Source organism: Phalacrocorax aristotelis, chromosome 6 (genome assembly GCF_949628215.1).
Source record: "Phalacrocorax aristotelis chromosome 6, bGulAri2.1, whole genome shotgun sequence".
Lineage (NCBI taxonomy): Eukaryota > Metazoa > Chordata > Aves > Suliformes > Phalacrocoracidae > Phalacrocorax > Phalacrocorax aristotelis.
In genome coordinates, this window is record NC_134281.1 from 18,293,927 (window position 1) to 18,313,218 (window position 19,292).

At 44.2% G+C, this 19,292-nt stretch overlaps 1 long non-coding RNA gene across 2 annotated transcripts in view; it reads left to right on the forward strand.

Annotated features, from left to right (window-relative positions):
* The window catches only part of LOC142058695 (uncharacterized), a 264,243-nt gene that overhangs the window by 22,829 nt on the left and 222,122 nt on the right, over window positions 1-19,292 (forward strand). The window contains exon 3 of one of the 2 annotated variants that reach the window (XR_012661066.1): window positions 13,151-13,218. The exons of the other annotated variant lie outside the window; for it this stretch is intronic. This is a non-coding gene — a long non-coding RNA (uncharacterized LOC142058695). The remainder of the gene's footprint in view (window positions 1-13,150; window positions 13,219-19,292) is intronic. 2 annotated transcript variants of the gene reach the window in all.

Genomic DNA, 19,292 nt, shown 5'->3' on the forward strand with positions numbered 1-19,292 from the left:
CTTCTTAAAAACAAGTGTCTCTAGTGCTTCTTTCCTTTGAGTCTAACAAATATTTAGGGGGTAATTCCTTAGCTGGTATAAATTGAAGTACTTCCACCAGCATCTCTGAGAAAGGACTAGAAAAGTACCCCAGTTGTTTTTCCTATGCTTCCTTGGGAGTTTAAATTATTCACACTAGTAGAAAGAATTGCCTTTCATGGGCAGGCACAAATCTGCAAGGCTATGGGTGTCTGAAATGCCCATGCTAATACAGGTGAAGGAGGCTCAGCATATGACAGTGGTGGGCCAGAAAGGGCACAATGTCCCTTGAAGGTCCTACCTAGCGGAGGTATCTCTAGATAATCATCAGAACAAAGTATCATGTTCCAGTTGTACTTTCTGTTGACATTGTTTAATTTCCTGTATCTTTACAACAGCCTGGTGTGAAGTTATGATCTGTTCAGGCTATCCAGATTTACTAATCAGAAGTTTTCTGAACAGGAAAAATGTGCAGTGGGTCAGAAATTACAGCCAAATGGTTCTGCAGGGTGACTCTAACTGCAGTACATCCTGGATGTGTTTGGTGTCTTGGTACCCACTCCACTGCAATGCCACAGCCTCTCTGTTTTGCACTGGGATGGAGATCAAGCAGTCTCAGCACAGCAAGCCGGGGCGTAAGTAGATTATTTGTGGAGAAAGCTGAAAGGTGAAATTAATGATAATAGCTTGCCAGAGCATATAGGGAATCTGTAGCAGAGAAACAGGACAGGACTCTGCCCTAATTTTAATGGTAGAAGCATCCTTTCTTCCATGTGTACTGATTTATAGATTCCTTCATGCTCCATTTGAGTTTTCTGCTCATTATAACTTGAGAAAAGTTGAGCTGCTTCAGTGGTCTCTCTCTTTCTTTTCCAATCTCCTTCTCTTCCTATGGCTACCTCTTTTGCTCCTTGTTCTTATTTCCTGCTATGCAGTGCACTGAACTCCTTTAGAGTCCTGCTGGTGGAGGCAGGACCTATTTGAAAGTTGAAGCCACAAAAGCCAGACTTCTCAGTGTAACAAGGCCAGTAAACTTCCTGTGGGAATTTTTAAAGCTGGCTTTACCTGCCCTGCAGAAAGAAGTGCGGGGAGAGGCTTTTGCACCATTGTTCCTCCTGCTGATGACGCAGACTGGAATTGCTTCTCCTTGAACACTACCTGTGTTGGGTTGAAACTCAGCTTTGTGTTGTCCTAATCCCTCAGTCAAGACCACAGCAACCGCACTAAATTAGAGTAGCCCTGAGGCTGTTCCCTTATTCTGACATGTGCGACCAGCAACTTGCTTAGAGAGATCAAATCTTTGACTAGACTCTGACCCAGCGTCTCAGCTTCAACCCAAAATGTAACCACTTGGTCTGGGAGCAGCCAAGTTAGATTTGGACTTAAACAACATAAACAACTACTTAGAAAATTCAAAGCCTTATTTCCCTACTTTGATACCCTTCTTCCTCTCTTCTATCATTTCATGTTTCAGCACACGACTGTAGGTACTTCTGAAACTTCTGATTTTGCTGGAAAGAGTCAGTCTCTCTGGGAATTACAAACATTCATGCAGTCTCATCTTCATTTTTGGATCAGAGGGATGGATTTGAATGGAAGAGGAAGTTTTCTTATGCTGTAAGATTTTTCAAGATTTTTTTTTTCAAGTATTTTCCTCCCAAACTGGAATGAGCTTTACTGTAGTTTTGTGTTTCCTGGTCATTGACAAAAACCCTAAACTGTTTGACACCAGCAGAAAAGGCATGTAAGGTACCCAAACTTTCTCAAATAAGAATGTTTCTGGCCTGTTCCAAAATGCCTTCCCCTACCAAAATGCTAAACTGGGAGATTGCTGAAACTGGTCTGTTCCCATAGCTGGATTAGACCTCAGTGAATCAGCACTGTGAGAAACCTCGTTGGAAAATTCCTGCCAGGCTGTACCCCAGCATCACTCACTAAATTGGGAGCTTCCTCAAGTAGTGTGGCTGTGTAGGACAATAGGTCAAAGCCTTGGTGCTACAATCCTGGAGCCCAGCTGTGGCTCATTACTCAGAGGATGGGGAAAAGCCCTGTCCCATCCTAAATCCCTTTTATCCTTCAAATTTCCCAGAATGTGAATAAGCTCACCCCTCCAATGCTCAAGGGGTGTTCCGTGTTCCTGCTCAGGAAAGGTACCTGAGTGTGGTGGAAGGAGGGATGAGGGAAGCAGCTGTAAAGAGAAGGAAATGTGTGAGGCATGCTGGTGCACCCAGGTCTAGACCTGTCTGCTACCCAGTCCTGCCTTGTGTTGTTGCTAGCTTGTAATAAAATGCTCCAGGAATGATGTAGATAGTGGATTTGGGATGAGAGCACGCTCATTTATGTGCTCCTGACTGCACTGAGCTCTAGACTACTACTCTCCCAGGAATGTCAATGGATGCTATGCTGCCTGAGTGTGGGGCACCAGGCAGGAGAGTAGGAGACAAAATATTGACCTGCAGCATTCTGAACACTGAAGAGCCTCTTGCCTTCGGGGTATACACTGGCCACCAGGCTGCAGAGAAGACAAATGAAAAGCCTTTCCTAGAAAAGACTGTGGGGTCTGTAGCTCATGAGTTCACTGAAAAGTGCTGTAATAAACTGGAAAGCAGCATTTATTCCAGCAGGGATTAGACAGTGGGAGAGAGATTTGCTTTTGATTTGTCTCGTGTGGCATGCCTGCCTTTTCTCTATTTAGTTATCTTGTCTGTTTGAACCATTTTAGTGCTCTAATAAAACCCAGCCATGGGGCCAGAAGCCTTTGACTTCTGGTTTGGCTGCCTCTAAGAACAGATGTGGCAATTCCACCTCCCCAATCTGTCTGGTTTGTCAGCTTTTAACTGATGAAGAAAGAGAGACCAAAGACTTGCCAAAGTTGCTCTCCTTGCAAGGAGCAGAGCTGGACAAGCATTTTGGTCATCAGGGTTACAGCTCCCTACCTGGCAGGGGTGTTTGTTGCCTGCAGTGCTCAATGAGGAATGCTTGTGTGGGGACTGTTCTGCATGTACTGATTTTGAGCTGTAGGTTTTCTTCCAGGAAATCTGTATTTGGCTTTATAACTTCCTGGGAATGGTTTGTATATTGGAAAACCTCCTCCTACCTTATGGGAAGGAGCATTCTCTCTCATACCCTGATAAAGTGTAGGTAAAGGTGTTTGGGGTTTCTTTTATGTGTTTCTGTTGAGTACACAAGCATGGTGTTTTCAAGGGCCTTGATGCAGTGGCTGCATTTTGGTGTGGGTGTGACATTTGTGACATGGGCTCTGAGACGAACATGTCAAAGCAGCAGAGCTCTGTGGGTCTTGTCCCTTGTTTGGTCTGGGCTCCAAGGTACAGAAATTGCCAGTGTGGTTCAGTACCAGAGTAGCTGGTACAATGAAGTGACACAAGGTTGATATGTTAGACAAGCCATTAGATGCCTCAAACCAGCAGATGTTACTTTTGAGTAGATGACTCACGTCATCTTCCCATGTCCGGAGGTGGCAGCTGGCCCTGTGCCACTGCCTTCATCCTTTCACTGCTTCCTGGTTTCCAAGGCCAGCTGTGCTTGGTTGAGCAATGCATAACAAGGGAATGTCCAAGATGATGAATCTGTTGTTGTTGTTCATCTAATTGGCTCCCAGTTGCCCTCCACCAAAAGGTGACTTCGCCCTTCAGCCTGAGCACTCCTCAGCCTGGCTGCTGGGTGTCTTTTTAGTGCAGCAGAGCTAAATTCATCAGTATGGAACAAATATTGGAGGAGAAGCAAGACTTCAACACGTCGCTTTTTTCTAGCTTACCAGCAGTAACGCCTCCTTGAATGGAGACACTTACCTCCTCAGCAAACAGTTTACACTGGCATACCTTGATGTTTGCAAGGAATGAGGCTTGATAGAGATCCCCAAGGGTAAAGAAGGCTTGAGGAAAATGCTGTCAATGTCACAAAATCCCTGCCCCTTCTGAGGCTCTGCTGGTTTTATGAAACTGTTTGGATGTTGGTTGTGCAGTGCTTTGGTTATACTTGTGTATATGAGGGTCAAAGCAAAGCGGTCAAGTGATGTTTTGCATCTCAGAACTGAAAATCTCCTTTTTTTTTTTTTTTGGCAGGGGGCTTCAGGTGTGAATTTACAAAAAAACAACCAACCCAACAATTTGCCCAAAACTTCTCCTAGGAAGGCAAGTTTGGCCAGGGAGCGAGGGGAAGACTAGATAATTCTTTTGTAGTATTCATAAAAATTAATTTTGCTGCAGACTGAAGTCTTTTTTGTGTTCAAACTTTCCTTACCTGCGCAGGTGGGAAGGAAACAGCACAGCAGCAGCCAAAGGGGATAAGTCTGAACAGAAATAAATCACCTCTATCTGCAGTTGCTATGTGCCAGGCAATTGGCCAATACCAACTATACAAACACCAGTGTCCATCTGGCATAGGAGCAGCTGAGCGTCAGCCCAGCCTAGCAGGTCTCCAGGTGCCAGGTACTTTTGGGTGGCATCACGTATTGAATGTTTCCCAGAAAGAGAGCATCTGTGTGTAAACATGCTGAATAAACATAGCCATTTTCTCCATCCAGCCTCGTCCTGGTGCAGATGCAGGATCTGGGAGCTCTTCCAAATATATTCTTTCCCCTCTTCTTTTGTAGCCTATCCGTTCCTCCTGTGGTTTGTGGACAAATCAAGGCCAATAGCCTTGGCCAGAGCCAAGCTGTGTCATGCTGGCCCAGTTCTGCCCTCTGTGCTGCCAGCATTCCTGTGCTGCAGACCCACACCCAGCTCTGCCTCCTCATGGACTTGCTGAACTCAGGAAAATGGTTGCTGTTACCTTTCTTGAGGCAGAAACATGACCCAAAGCAGCTAGTTTGGTCATAGGGTAAGAGGGGTGTGAAGTAACCATCACTTATTTCTACCCATGCTCAATAGATGTTGTGAAAATAAGTATGTAAGGCAGAACTGGGACCAGGTAGCTCTTGTACTCCTCTTCAAGGTGGCTAGTAAAGGCTAGGAGTGGTAGAGAAACACCAGCATGTGACAGATCAGCGGTGCAGGAGGGCCAGCCATTACTGGTTGTCACTGGGTAGAAACACAGGTTTTGGAAACAGAACTCTAGCCATCCTTCCTATTGGAACAACTTAATTTTTTTTTTCCTGTAAATCTAACCTGCAGTTTCGATTTGGGGCATTGTTCTGTGCTGCTTAAAAACTTAGACTGTTAGAAACATTCAAGAAGCTGAAACTAAGGCTATAGATAAATGTTTGCCACATGTATTTTTAGCTGAAAAATGCTTAAGCTACTCTTGCTTTTGTGGAAAACCCACTAAGTTGTTTGCTTCTGCTGTATATCTATTACAAGAAGGTCTTGACTCTTTTCCCCCTTGACTGCTGGGGAGCTTTCTGAGGGCTTAAGTAGGAAGATGGGGAAATATTTCTGCAGGGAGTATGTGAACAGAAAAAAAAACCCAGTCTCTAAAGCGGGATTATGGATTGATGTCCCTTTTGGGCCCCTGCACAGTTTGGACCCAAATTTGAGAAATGGGTCTCTCTTGAAGGAGGACTTGGAAACTTGAAAGGGTCCTAAGATGGGTTTTTAAAGTCGGAGCAGAATTGCCATTTTCCTGCAGCAGCATAAAATGCCCTGTCTCCTACTAGATGCAGTGGTTGTTCACTCAGTAACACGAAACAGCCAGCTGAAGCACAGAGCTGTGATGATATAACCTGTGCACTCAGTTCTGCACCTGGTTTTGGGGGGACTTGAGGGGCTTGTTTGGGTTTTTGTTGAAGGAAACAAAGGTGAACTTAGTGTTATCCAGATCCCCTAGCTTCCATCTGCTGCCCTGGCTCCCATCAAGCTGGGTTCCCATAACGCTGGCTTTTATCATCTTTCCAGGTTGAAAGAAAAACATGTATGTTTGGTTCTCCCTTGGAGCTGAGGCCACCATAGTGGTACTATAAGGGAGGGCATTGTGCCATGGCCCTTTTCAGCTCACTGGCTGGAGCTCTGCGAGGAGTCCAGCAGGATTTTGTTTGTGAGAGAAATCCCTCTGGCATTCTGTGTTAGAGCTGGATTTACTGGAAACAGGTCCTTGATGAAAACCTTGTACAACACTTTTCCCACCTACAGGCAATGGCGACTGGCACAGTCCAAAAGCCTTCAGTAACCAGCTCTTTTGTAGATGTCTGGCAAGAAGGCTTCAGAGCTGGAGAACAAGGCTTAACTCAATGCTTCTTTAATTGGGGAGAGTGCTGTGGGTCTGTGTATCAATGAGTAGGTGATGACACTGCAAGTTCCCAGTCCTGCTCACTTGATCCTTGGGGCTATGTTTATAAGAGTTTTGTTTTTTTTTTTTGAAGAAGCTTATATTAGAGTGATGGATGTAGAGAGCTGAAGCTGCAGACCCACAACTTGAGAGTTTCTGGGATGGGATGGGGGTGTTTAATTTCTATTGAAATATGGAGGTGCTCTTTCAGTACTGCTCTGGCTTTCAAAATGAGTAGAGTTGGGGAGACAGTGTATATAGAGAAGAGAATATGGGATTTTTGTGTTTTAACAACCCTGTATAGTTTTTGGGGAACCTGTGGTGGCTATTTAGTGATATTCCTGCTTCCCATGCCAGCCAACACTGGCAATGCAGGTGTACATCTGCATTCCTGTTGACTCAGACCCCTGTGAGTTCCTGGTGAAGGCTTTAGTCTCTTCTCCGTTAATTGATGTGGTTTGCTCTGCTCTGCTGGAGACTGTTTATGGACTAGATTGTGACTTTGGCTCCAGCATGTTACTCATGTCTACACAGATGAGCATAGACAAACCTGAGCTTGTCTGCCTATGGAAAGATGAAGTTGAATGTGAGCCAGACACCTCTTAGTATGGAGTCAGAGCAGAAGCAACTGCATGCCAGGCTCTATACAGCTCTGCTCACAACCCATGGAAGTACATTCTGTAGCTGAGATGATGGTTGCATCCTGTTGCACACCACACCTACTACCTGGGAAGCCCTTGCTGAGCAGCTTCCCTGTGTACAGTCATTTGTCATTAAACCCCATCCAAGAGTAAGCAGGTGCTTGAGATTTGCAGGTTTCTAGGCTCATGGCATGCTCATGGGCAGTAGGAACAGGTGCCACATGGACTCTGCTCCTCAGGATAGCTTTCAGGATTCAAGTGGAAAATGAGGATGCTCTCTTGGAGCATACCCTGACTCCACAGTAAAATGTGGTATCTGAAGAGGGCTAACCTTTCGTAGGCAAGTAGAGGACAGCCTTTGGATTTAAGATCTTCCAAAGAAGGTGGAAAAGCCAGCTGTAGTTTTAGGTCAGAATAGTTGTTCCGGACAGGTAGTTCTGCATTAGTGCGTTCATCAGCTTCAGCTGGGTCAGTATAGATCTGGATCCTAGCTGAAGAGAAACAAGCTTTATACTGTAGTAACAATCTAAGAGTATCTCAAAGGTAAGGAGAGAACTCTTCTTACCCCTCTGCCTGGTAACTGGTTTTTGGGTTAGAAAACTAAGATACAAAATGCATTAATATAACATTGAGGTGGGAGGTATGTAATGAACCTTGTAGAAGTGTGTGCCTGGGCCTGGTGTCTGACTTGGATTGACTTGATCTTCTGAGCTGGGGCCTGACTGACTTACCAAGCTCTGAAGGTATGGCATGGGCTGCCTGCTGAAGAGGCTACCTGGTAACAAAAGGGAAGGACCAGCCCCTTGGGCTGGCAAGGAGATCTCCTGAGAAGCATTGTGCCTCAGAAAATGCCAGTTGTCTGACACAGAACAATTTCATGGGAAAACGTTGGTTTTGATGAATTTCAGTTGCTGAAAAATATTGGATGAAAATGTTTTGAAAAGTGTTTGACCTTTTCTAAATGGCAAAGCTTCAATGATTTTAGGTCCAAATGCTGTTTAATTTTGATAGCTAGCATTAATTGAAGGTTAAAAAAATGTTGGAACTGAAATGAAATTCCTGAAAATGAATAAAAACAAAATGTTCTCTTCCTCTTTTCCTCCCCCAGCATTCTTATTCTGGGGAAATTGTAAAATTTTTTTTTCTCGTTTCTCTGAACTGGGATATTTAAAACCTCACAAATTATTGTGGGAGGGCATCCCATCTGGCTCGCTATAAGCACTCTCCAATGTAGTTGCTAGTGTTAGTGATTTTTATTTTATTTTGTGATGGAGCTACAAGGATTTTTCGGACATCCCAAAGGGAGAATCTCTGGCTCTGCAGAGGGACTGGGGTGCAGTCTGTCCCTGCAGCTCTCATTTGCCCAGCACTCTGTTGGGTGCCTGGCAAGTCTTCTATCTCCCCATCTGAAAGGAGTGTGAGCAGTGTGCTGTGATTTGTGCTGTGGCGAGGTGACAAACACACTGTGTTTGCTGAACTAACATATTGGGAAAGCATGAAACGATCACTTTATATGCACAACAGCTAAAAGGAGCCAGTTGTGTGTACAAGTTGGGAGCTGGGGCTCGTGTCTAAACATATGGAATATAAGGTAAATAGGACTATGCAGCAGGGGATGTCTTAAAAGCCTCACCAAGAAAATACTGCTCACTGGCCCAAAACTACAGACAACAGGAATATCATCTGGCTAAAGTGGCTGGAGCCTGTGCATATGTGATATGTGCCACTTCCCAGACATCTTACAGTCAGGTGAAGGAACTGAGGTGGAAAGAGCAGGAAGGCCTGAAGCTGCAATCTTCATCCTCTTTAACTCTGCCATGGAGAGGAGATGTACTTTTCCATTGCCTTTCTTAGATGGAGAGGATTAATATAAGATCTGTCATGTGTGTTGTGATGGGAAACAGGCTGTGCTGTCTTCCCCAGCATCCCATATCTCTTGCCAAGTTGGTGGCTGATGCAAAAAGCATTCATTGCTCCTTTTTTAGCTTTGCCATCTTTGCCTTGACCATCAGGTAACCTTGGTTGGGGGGTGTATTGTTTCTCCTTTTGAGGTGATGTGGGACAGTTTTATAGCACCTATTGGAGTCTTCTCAGTAGGAATAAGAGTTTGCACTTCAACCACCTCTATATCGTGTAGGTGCTGGTTTGGATTTTAGCCTTGCACAAAGTTTGTAAGGTTCAGCTTTGCCTTCTAGGGATGTTCGTGAAGTTAAAAGGTAAAAGTGCATCCCCTCTGAGTCCATGTAAACTTGTAGAAAGACTCTAGTATAAGTAAGCGCAATGGATGGACAAGTTTCAAAGTCATAAGCTTCAGGGAAATTGCTGCAAATTAATGTATAGGAATGGTAAAAATTACCTTCTTAGGGCCAAGGATGCTTCTAGAGGTCCCCACAAGAAGGCAGTGTGGATAAGATGTAGTCTGCAGAGTTTGGGGACTGTTGTATGGTGAAGTGTGATGTTTCTATAAAAAACTAATATTGATTTTTGGGTTGCTGGCACTATTAGTTGTATCTTGGTCATTCATCTATTTCTGAAACATGGAGCATTCTGAAAATCCCTGTCAAGCTGATTTGCCCCAAAAAGGGCTCCTGTAGAATAGCCAGTAATTGGACCTGCATCCTTTCCCTGTTCTCTAATAGCAAAGCCCTTTATTCTTCATCTCCCTGTTGGTGTTGGCAGAAATGCCAAATATGAAAAGGTTGTGATGTAAACAAACAATTTTAAACAGGATATTTAAAAACAAAATAATGGCAAACAACAAAAAAACCCACAGGCAAATCTGAAGGATTTTTAAGATGTCTTGCCTCACTCAGATGGATGCAATTATGCTGGGAGAATGAATGGATACAAATAAAGAGGATCTGAAAAATCGAAATACATAATTTCTAGGAGAGATACAGACCTAAATTCTCTATACTACATATATTGACTATATCCAGTGCGCTAATTCTGATGAATAACTGCGAAGCCACTTTCTTTTAATTCGCCTTATGCTTCTAACAGATCACTCTGGTAAAATGCTGTTGTTGAAATACTTTTTACATCTCAATGTGTCTCTTGGTACCAGGTCTGGTTTTTAAAATGCACCTTGCAGGTATTCTCATTTTGGGTACCCATGTAACTTGTGCCTTGGCAGTGATTCACTTTGTTTGAATGTTCCTCTTGCTGAACATTTGCTCCTTGAAGCAGAATATAGGTGATGCTGTGTTCTGCTGGTGCGGTTTTCTGTGCTTCAACACCACCTTGAGCCGAGGGTGAAACAGTCTCTTACATAAGTTGCCTGTGTTCCTCTGAGCTGCGCTGTCAATGAGTAAGATGTAAGGCTTGTACCAAGAACTTATAACTCTTTCCCCTCTCTGCTGGTTTTCCCTAACAGTTGACATTGCTTTCATTTCTGCTTTTTGTTCTAAATATGTAAAATGGACTTCTAAAATCATTGTTGTGGGCACTTACCACAAGAACGTGGGGTTGGACTGTGTCTGAACAGGAAGATGGAGCTCCCTCTTTCTTCAGTGCGTGATTTTCCCTTTCAGCTTGCAAGCCCCATGTCCAGGCCCTACATATTTAAAAAAGAAAAAAAAGTAGCCTGATTTTGGCAGAAATTGGACATCTGGATTCCAGCCTGCACCACTGGAGTCAGCAGGCTACACAGCTCACATTATGGGAGGCTGATCTCTGCCGCCGTTATGCATGAGCAGCTCACGGTGGTGCCACTAAGCACTTGGTGGCTGCAGTGGACAGCCTGTGGTGTGCCATGTGATGCTCCTGAAAGGTGAGCAGTGTGGGCAGTCATGGGGATGCTTAGAAAATGTCCTAAGCTGGGCTGGCAGGAGATAGAGGTGTGGCTCTGAATTGTTCTGCTGTTGGCTTCTCCAGTGCTTTAGTGTGTCCATTGATTTGCCACAGTTTTTTTTCTGCTCTGGGCATTGGCTTGAAGAACTAGAATCCACATTCTCGCAGTTATTCTGCCCAGGACCTGACTGTCACCATCAGAAAGGGATAGCAGTTCAGCTTCTGAGAAACTCAAAGGCTTTGGCTTGTAAGGGGCCTTTCAAATGACTTCAAAATGTCTTATGGGATTTTACAACTGTAGCATTATTGTTTTTATTTTTGGATTCAAAGAAACCCTCAGACTTAAAGATTAAAAACCCGCGCACCAGTCTATTCTTGTATCAGCTCATCAAGTTCTACCAAAACTGCGTGCTCAGTCACATCCATGTTAATTTTGATCTACTGTGCTAACTGGTCAGAAAATATTGTCAAGGGTTTCAACTGGGTACAAGAGTGAAAGCCAGGAGGTTTTCAGACTTGGAAGATTTTCACATGTGTTTTTTGAGTACTGCAGAATTTGAGTGGTAACTTGAAAGGCTGGAGGGGGAGTGTGTGTGTAAAATAAGCTGGGCAACCATAGATGTGTAATGCAACTTGATTCTTTGCATTTTCATGTTCCCTAAGTGTGTTTACACTAAAGAAAAATAGTTTTTTCATGAACACACAACACTTAGAGCTATTTCTTGGCTTTTCTATCATCAATGCTCGCTTTATTATTTTCTGCAGAAAAAACTCTGCATGTGAGATTTCCATAGACAAATAATATCCTCTCTTTTCTGGGACTTTGGAAAGCAACAAGGAAAGCCAAACCAATCCTGTCCCCCTGTCGAGGTTAGCTTTGAAGAATGATTGCTTTGTGGTTTCCTTAGGGCACAGCTTCAAGTTTGGAAGCAAATGCAATGAGAGCAGATTCTGGCCAGCAATTTCACCTGCCAGCAGGGTGCATTTCTTATGTTTTACTGCTCGAGTGCCCAGAACACTCCCTGCAAGACATTAACAAAGCAATTAATGGGAAAGGGTTTGTAGGTATCCCAATAGAGAATAGTTGGTCTCCTTTTCATGTAAAACTTGCATCCAGAGTTGCCTTGTGCATCTGGCTTTCTAAGGTGACTCCTTATAAGTCCCAAAGTACGTGGGCTTTGGGCAGTTACCCTTCTCTGTCTGTTGTGAAATGCATCAAAAATGTGACCTATCTAATAATGTTCCTAATTACCACTGGCTTAGTACTGGCAATGCTGCAAATGGTGCTTGACAGGAGTATGGCAGTAGTATCTGGTAGAGCAGCAGTTCCCTTTTAATGAGGGGAGCTTGCTAGTTTGTTGCTTTAAGCAGCTTTCTTTGAAATACTGTCTCCAAAATTCAGGAAGAGTAGAAAGCTGCCTCCTGTAGCTGTGCTCAGAGATCCTCCTGCTTGCATTGGGGCACATGGGCTTTCAGGAGCCCTTCAGAAAGATTCACTCTGGCAAGCAATGAGAAGTAAGAACCATCCAAGATCATGGATTTTAATAAGTCCTCTCCATGTTTGGAAGTTGATTTTGGGTACTTCCATATGTTTGTGTGAAACAGTGGTGTGGTGGTTTGTCTCTGACTGTTTCAAGGCAGGGTGAGCTGTAGCTTTGCTACCCAAGCAGTGAAGGTAACTTAGGAACAAATACCAGAGTGTCCAAAAGGCCTGTCTTTCTTCCCAAGTATCAAGGGAATATTGTGTTCTGGCTGCTTAAATCTGTCTTTGGCAGGGCAGGCTTTGCTAGTTAAGCAGAGCTGATATTTCAATCTGACCAAAGTCAGGCTGATCTGTGGCAGGAATATTCCTCACCATCTAAGCCTCTGTGTGTGGTGCTTCAGACTGGGAGTTGAATTGTAGCATATAGGGTAAACCAGCATGGCCAATTCTGGACAACTGAGCCTGTTAACCTTGAGGTTTAGCTGCCCCTGTCTGCACCTCTGCATGGGGAGCTGCCCCAAGTGCAGCTCTGACTTGTGTAGCAAAGCAGAGGTCACAAGCAACACGGTCCCGTGAGGCATCAGAGCATCGGTATTCCCTGTCACAGAGTTTATTTAAGTAACTTGAGTTTTTACAAAGCTGCTGCCTGCAAGGAAAAGAAAACACCAGCCACAGATGAGCCTGCGGTTGCTGAAGTACAATGCCAGCTGGGTTGTCAGAGTTGGGGAGCAGGGCAGGAATGCACCATATCTGTGTGTGGCTTTGCCAGAGCCCAAAAGTGGTGCCTGTGTGTTGTCTTCCAGTGGTGGTGGAGTCTTCTGTGACATCTCTGTGTGTGCCTAAGAGAGAAGTGTACCCTGGTGAGAGGATAATTAGGAAGGGGTGACCTGACGCAAACATTGTAGTTTGCCTTCTCTGTAATTTACCCTGTGCTGATGCAAGCTTAAGTTCAAAACTCATCACTTAGGATTTTGCATATGTGTTTTCTTTCTAGCCTGCACTGCAAAGGGTCCAGCAGTAGAAGATGGTGTGTTTCCTAAGGAAAAACTGTGCAAGAGAAAGGTATTACTTACCTCCTCACCTCTTACTGCATTACCCTTTGCTATCCTGTCCCCATTCCAGGCCAAATCACACATTTAAGAACTCTTTGGTCACGGTATTGATAAAGAGAAATTGATAATTTATTTTCAAATCCTGCTACTTTTAAAAGGGAGGGTTATCTGAGCCATGGATTAAGGTGCTTGAAAACATGGCAGTGATAATTTTGCAATGGGAAGCAAAGGAAGTTCTTTCCTAGGTGAATTAAAGTGTGAGTAAGAGCAGCCTACCTGCCAAAGTCCTCCCCAGGGCTCTGGTATATCTCCTTCCACCTGTCCAAATTTGCAGCATGACTTCTGTGTATTACTTTACAGGCCACTGCCTGAAAAATATCTGCCCTTGGGATGCCTGTGTCTTCCCTGCAAGCTGTGGTCATTGGATTTGCATGTCCTGGGTGAAATCAAGGCTAACACTGGCACAGTGGTGCTTTCTGAACAGTTTCCAAGCCCTGGAAGCTGCTGTGCTTTGGTGCACCCTCTGTACCTGGGGGCTGTAGTGATGGTGGAAGACACGCATGAGAAGTAAAAACAAAGGATGGGAAGCAAGAAAGGCTAATGTGCTGGTGCAACAGGCAGGCACAGGGAGGGGGAGTGGAGGGAACGGGTTTGCAGATGCAGCTCTTCCATGCTCTTATCTACCACCCTGGCAGTAGCCTTGGTGCTGAGACATGGCTCTTTGGGAACAGGCCCAAAGCTTTAATGAAGGCAGGCAGGGAAGCGCAGCTGGTTCCTGGCTCTAGGGGCCCTTTGTCTCTCAAGGCTGTTGGCTTCCTCTGAGGAGACACATCATCACCCAGCCCTGTGCTGGATAAGAGCTTTTGAAGTCTTCTGTTTGATATGCGTCATTGCCTCTGTCACAAACACAAGACCACCTCTGTTTTTTTTCATTTCCCTGATGCAGTTTCACCCACTTGGTATCACAACCAGAGATGAAACAGAGCTGAACCATGTGTCTCAAAATAACTGCAGTTTGGGGAATGCGGTTTCCTAGAGAGAGCAGTTAGCATCTTCAGAAGGTCTTAGCAGGAGTAAAGATGAGTGTCTCCCTCCTGCTCACAAACTGAGCTTTATAACCAACTTGCTAATGGTCACAGCTCTTCTCTGTGGTCTGGCTGCTGGGCTGTGCTTTCTGGGGCTGCTGCAGCCTCAGCTTCTCCCCTGTGGTGGTGGGCTTTCCCCTGGCAGGCATGGGCAAACATACAGGCTTTGTCTTCTGAGCTCAAGCGCTCCTGCAAGGTCAGGACATGCTGCCCATGTGTATTTCTGGAGACCACATAGCCCTCACAATGACAGCAGTGCTGACTGTAGAAAAGTATTTGTTGTTTAAGTTCAGACTTATGTCACTAATGCCTAGTAAACACATAGAAACAGAAACCAATCTGGGCTTTCAGAGGCCTCATTAAATGTTTGGGGAGGGCTTATTCCTGGTTTCTCTAGCAGTGGAACAAAGCTGCTTAAAACTTGTGCCACAGGAGTGATGAGCATATAGACTAATAGTTCATCTTTTCTCCAACAGGCACATCCCTCCTGCTAATAGAGTAATAAGAGCAATTAGCCACATAGTACATGAATGTCTTAGGTGGGATGACCTAGCTTGGTGACTTGTGAGTCAGGATGTGTGAGCAGCTGGTGCCCTAGTGAAACCAGGGTGCTTGCAGAGTTAATGTTTGACGGTGCTGTGTGCGAGGTGACCTCTTGCAGTTTAGAAGTCAAGTCATGCATGGAGTTAACCAAAGGAAGAAGTAATATGAAAGGGTGGGGTGAGGTACGTAGCCAACAGGCAAAGCAAACAAATGATGAATGAGTTTAAAACAACACTTCAGGATATAACTACAACGGAAACCCTTCTGAGAAGCTATCTCCAATCTTGGATTGTCTTGCTATTTCTAAGTGAAGGAATTGTGAGCAAGATCAATAATAAAACCCGTTCACCCTGGATCTTGCTATTTTTGCTGTGCAAGCAAACAGTATTTCACATGACTGCTGAGAAGGAAAAGCCAATTCAAGAACTGTTATTTAATTGACCTAGGTTCATCTTTATCTAATAGTCAACAGCAGACAAGCAAGTCTGGAAAGAAAGGCTCTGGAGGGATGAAATGACTTGACCAAGATGAAAATAAGCCCTGGCTTGAAATCAACCCTTGTAATTCCCAGCAGAAGGCGCCTGCCCAGCTGACCAAAAAAACTCTTGCTTGTGTTGCTGGCAGACATCCTCAGCTCAGGGCACAATCCAAATGCCTAGTTTTAAAACAATTACTTTTGTAAAGCTTGTCTTGGTGCTTACATACCTACATAAGCAGTGGTGGCTTGGAGGGGAGTGAAACAAACCAAACTAGGGGGAGACACAAGTGACGCATAGGCAAAGAGTCTGGACAGTCAAATTCCAGTGAGAGGATTGTGTTGAGTGATTGGAATGTGCCCAGCAGCATTTTTGTTCACTGGTGTGTGTGTGTGTGTGAACCTGTACTTGGAGAGAATTCAGCTGCTATAATCACAGTGCTTTCAAAGGGATTGAGGGCAGTATTCTGTACTTCTTGGTACCTCTACTTAACGCACCATATTTCTGCAGATTTCTCCCCTAGCTTTCCTCTTTTGGAAAGCTCAGCTTCTGAAAGATACAATCCCTGCATGTCATGGTTTTAGGATCAGGCCTTATAGATGCTTAAATTGCAACAGTGATGTCATTCCTGAGCAGCATCTGAACTCTATGGAGTAGAGGCAAGGTAAAAACATCGTTAGTGCTTTAATGGCAACTGGGTCTGCGTGTGTGTGTGTGAGTGAAGTGAGGGACCTAACTCATCTCTGTTACCCCTTCTTAAGGGATGGTACTGGAAAGATAAGCTGGTGTCAGGAATGCTGCTGGCAGTTCTCCTTGCCCCTTAGAAGCTGCCCCCTACTCAAAACTAGGGAAGCTTGAGGCACAACCTGGGGAGAAACCAGGCTTCAGCTGTTGAAAAGGAACACAGTACAGTGTCATGTCCTGGAGTCTTCTGGTTTGCTTAGAAAGAAAAGTCATGTCTGTGGGGACACCAGCTTGTTGAACAGCCTGGGGCTGATTCCTGACTTTTGCTCTCTCTAATGGCTTTGCAGTTGATGTCCATGTTTCCTTGAAGTCTGGCACAGTGTAAGTCCTACTAGCCAGACACTGATCTGTATTGTCTATAGCTTAGCTAAATGTGCCCATTTAGCTGTCTAGGCAGGTAGAGCAGTCTGTTAGCAAAGGTGTTCTTCAGGCCGAGGTGAGATTGGGTCCTTGTCCGTGTCCTACAAGGACATTTGTGACTGTCTGATACCTGACATAGTCTCCCAGAACTCTCACTTGTCACCCAAAACCCTCTTGCACGTGGGTGTGGTACCTCCAGAGCAGACACTGCTTTCCTGTGGAGGAAGTTTCTGGGTCAGTAGATCTTGCCATGGCTTTTTCTGGGGGAGTGTTTAGTGCACACTTCCTGGGCTGACAGCTTAGCTCCTCTGACAAACTTTTGCGTGAGATTTAAGAGACAAAAATACAGTGTTTGTTACAAATGATTGCCCCTGTCCTCTTCAGTCCATATCATTTCCCAGTCTGACATGGTCAAGTTATTGAATCAGTGCTTTTAGAGGCTGGATTAATTTTATTTGTGACCAGGCAGTCCCAGAGATGCAAGATGCCAAGTATCTGTCAATAATCAACCAGAGAATATCTTATCTTTTTCTCCCTTGGTTAAACACATTGTAAGGGCTAACACACCATGAATAATAGTAATAAAAAAAAAAAATCCCCTGTAAATCTGTCCCAGCTGTTACTAGGCGAAATTTATTACAGCAATATATAATAAACTGTTTTCAAGAAGAGGGTTGCAAAAACACTCTATTAAAAGGTGTGGGTCTAGCAAAAGATCTCTGCTTTCTGGGCTATAAGAGTCCATCTGGAAATGGAGAAATGTGGGAGGTGATGTGGACAGAGATTTAGGGGCTTTGGTTTCGTTTTAATCCACAGCCATGCTGTTGTGCTAGCTGTCTAACCTGAGACAACTAATGGGAAATGGATTTGCAGTGTCTGTCTGGTAAAAGCAATGCTTGAAGTCTGATTCTGCTCTTGCTAACTTTCATCTGTTGCTCTTCAGTTTTTTTTTTTTTCTCTCTGTGTTATAAGATGTAGATAACTCATATGCTGTGGTGGTTGAGATGTTAACTGTTGTACCTCTTTCTGCATATCTACCCCTGCATTAAAGGGACATGAATTCCCATTAATTTCCATTTGAACTTGGACTTTAGTTCAGCCTTATGGTCATCTTTGTGGTGTCAGACCTTATTCTGTTAGCTGCTGGAGCTCTTGGGTTTTAGCTGTTTTCCTGTTCTCCAGGCTTCTTGCATGCTGCCTGTTTCAGGGGTCTGACAAAATATAGGTCAGCACTTTTCTACTCTCAGAATATCTTTTGTGAAAATAATAGTTTGAATAAATGAATAGAAACTGTCTTCCATTTGCATTTGGGTGTTTGAGGCATTAGGATCCATTTTTTAAGCAGTCCTCTGTGTGGCAGTGATGGCTGCTATTTTTATGTAACAACCTGACTCCATTAACTATGGCTCCGAGGAAAAGTTAATACTGCAGGGGTCCTGTTGAAAGACTGAGACAATCAGAAATTATCTCATTCAAAAAACCTTGCATGGAAAAGTGATCGTGTCATATCATAGTAGGGCTATGTGTTAGGATTTAGGCTGACAAATATTTCTTCACATTGCTAGCAAACTTGGGGCAAGTGTTTGAAATACCTCTTCAGAATCTCAAGCTTAGTGGAATCCAGCATTACGGGAAGTCATTCAGGTGATTTCTGCATCCAGGCAACTCTATTGATACAAATAACATGTAAGTTCAGATAAGGGTAATCGAATTGTATGCCTCAGGTTGTAAGATGATATCTACAAGGGTTGGGAAAGCATGCTCCCCAGTGCTCACCACTGGGGTACGCAGATGTCCAGGCTTCGCTATTGATACACCTGTCAAACTATTAGGGAGGAAAAGTTCAATTCATCATTAATAATAGTAATGAAATCCATTGCTCAGCTGTTTTCTTTTGCTTTCTTAAAAGCATTGTGTCTTGGAGGTGGCCGAGAGCAGCAGGTTACAGAATGCAATCTATTCTTCTGAGCTTTCTACTCTTAGTCCTTCAGTGTTTTTACAGTCTCTTGAGATGGGTTAGGCATCCCAAAAGTGCAATTTCTATGGGCTAACAAGCCTTTTTGATCTTTTGACTCAGGCTCGTGGTTTTATGGGAGAGGATTTTTCCTGCCAGAGTGCTCTGGCCAGTGTGGTATTTGACTAACAATGAAGACAGATTAATACCCTGCCCTGAAGAAATGACTGCTGAAACAAACTGTCAGGCCAGTGGAAGATTTCCTGTCATCTGAGGGGATCTAGGCAAAATCTACAGCCACCGAATAGCAGATTTATATGCAGTCCTGTTGCAGCTGCAGTAAATCTAATGTCAGCTGTAACATGCCAAAGGCAAAGCTTTTCAGGCATGTTGGAAGAATGGCTTTCAGTGTGGTAGGGCAGCCTTCTCTGATCCCATGCAAACATGAGGAAGTGTAGAAACACTCAGAAATTAAAAAGAATTTGGTGGGGGCAAGTAGCACCGAAGTATTTTATTGGGCTGAGAGGCAGGAGGGAGATGGGTTTGTTACCAGATTTATTGCTGGTTTGCTTGGTGCTCTTGTTGGTTTTTTGGTTGGTTCCTGCACCCCCCAATGTGTTGTGTAGTTTGTGTGCTTTCTGAATATTGCACTTAGGTTTTTGAATAGAGGTAAAGGCTCAAATACTGCTTCACTTTCAGAATGTAGGTAAAAAATGGCCTTTCCATCTTGAACAGCTTGCTTACAACATAGTTAGCTAGAATATGTTGCAGTGCTGTAGGCCTTTGCACCTTGGCCTTACAGGTGTATTTTATTTGTTAACTTGAATATGCAGATCCCACTCCCCTCCAGCAGGGGCTGTTGGAAGCAATTGTACTTCAAGGGGAGGGAGACACCCACGTTTCCCCTCATGCAGGAAAGCTA